The following is a 1931-nucleotide window of genomic DNA, read 5'->3' on the forward strand; positions in this document are numbered from 1 at the left end:
CAGCTTGCCTCAGTTTCACCCCTTCCCTGGCGTCATGGCTGTTCCCTTTCAGTTATTTCCATGAGTGGATGTAATGTGTTTAGTGAAGTATTTGTGGACCCATGTTTAAAAGATGATTCTAAGAATGTTACTTATAAGATGTGTTGGAAACTGTAAATTCAGTGAATGTAAATGTTTACCAAACTGTAAAGTATATAATGAGGTGTTTAAACATACTTTTTAAAAGATGTTTCTTACCATTCAGTTTTCATGCTTTGTTATGAAGAGTGTCATTTCAGTGAGTGGATGTAGTGTACATAGTGAAGTGTTTGTAGACCCATTTTTAAAAGAACACTTTAAGGTGCCCATGAGGCTGGGGGCCGCAGCGCAGGGCTCCCTTCCCCATACTCGGGGTGGAGCACCCCCTACTGCCACCTCCGCCGCAGTCATCCCTGCCCAGCCCGGCCCCAGGTGCACCCCGCAAGGCTCCCGCTGGTGTCCCTGGTGCATGGGAGGCTGCTGAGCTTGAGTGGCAGTGGCCATCAGGAGCTGCGTGTCTCACCCAGTGGCAGGAAGGGTGTCCATGGCTGCAGCCAACAGGGGCAACAAGTCCAGAGTCAGGAGTATCTGCTTCACGGCAGGCCACGATGCAGAAGGCTCCCAGAGCCACATCTACTTTGATGAGAAGCAGCATGACTCAGTGGTCACGGTCACCCAGGAGAGTGACAGCAGCTTTCTGGTCAAGGTTGGCCTCCTGAAGATCCTGCACTGTTATGAGATTACCTTCACTCTGCCCCTGGTGTGCAGGCTGAGCAAGGACATCTGTGAAGCACCTGTCCCCAGCCTGCACCTCAAGCTGCTCAGCGTCATGCCCGTCCCTGAGGTTACAGCATCAAGTGCGAGTACTCAGCGCACAAGGAGGAGTCCTCAAAGAGGATGTGCTACTAGCCTGTGAGGGGGCATGTGTGACAGTGCAGGCAGGTGGCATGTACCGGCACCACGGCATGCCCAAGCTGCTGGACGGTGTCAAGTGCACGGGCGTGGAGCTGGAGTACGACTCCGAGCACAGCGACTGGCATGGCTTCCCCTAAGGCCCGCGGTACCACCCGCCTTGGGTCCCCTCAGCCTTAAACCCTGCCTGGTCTCCCTGGCATGCTGCACGATGGTGTGACTTCCTGGCCCTTCCCTGGGGTGCACGTGGGGGTGGAGTGTCCAGGGGCCTCCAAGCCAGGGCCTCGCCCATGCCTGTCACCTCTGCCTTTGTTTGCCACCACCCTGCTCCTCCTGCATCCCCCTCTCCCACATCCTCCTCCCTGTGTGCCTCAGTCTTCTGCCGGAAGAAATGGGTTGAGCCCATTTCATTTCAAGGAGGTGATCTGAGGAGGGGAGGGAGAGGGCCTGGGATGGGTTCTACCCAGTCCCCACCCCAAGCCATAGGGGGTCCTGCCAGGTTCCGGGAGAGAACGGTGCTGGCTGTGACGTCGTGACATCATCGCCTCATTACTGCTGCTGCCCTCTGGCTCCAGCCACCTCTCCAGACCCTCCCCCTCTGCCCCCTGCTGTCCACAGTGAGTAGGAGGCAGGTGCAGTCCCCAACCCCTACCCTTCAGGTCTGTGTTACTTGGTTTTTAAATGACCAGTTGGGGTAAAACCTTAAAAAAAAAAAAAAGCTTCCAGTCGATTCCAGAAATAATAAATAAATAAATAAATAAATAAAAGACAACTTTAAGATTGCTGCTTTGGGGCTGACCCCGTGGCTCACTCGGGAGAGTGCGGTGCTGGTAGTGCCGAGGCCATAGGTTCGGATCCTATATAGGGATGGCCAGTGCACTCGCTGGCTGAGCGTAGTGCGGACAACACTGTGCTGAGGGTTGCAATCCCCTTACAGCTCAAAAAAAAAAAAAGACTGTTACTTTGTGTATATACACTTACCAGTTTAAACTCTTAAATAC

At 53.7% G+C, this 1931-nt stretch overlaps 1 pseudogene; it reads left to right on the forward strand.

Moving 5' to 3' along the window:
* The first annotated feature begins 562 nt into the window (after positions 1 to 562).
* Positions 563 to 1070, forward strand: LOC103610696 (annotated as a pseudogene).
* The last annotated feature ends 861 nt before the right edge of the window (positions 1071 to 1931 follow it).

Source organism: Galeopterus variegatus, unplaced genomic scaffold (assembly GCF_000696425.1).
Source record: "Galeopterus variegatus unplaced genomic scaffold, G_variegatus-3.0.2 Scaffold11627, whole genome shotgun sequence".
NCBI lineage: Eukaryota > Metazoa > Chordata > Mammalia > Dermoptera > Cynocephalidae > Galeopterus > Galeopterus variegatus.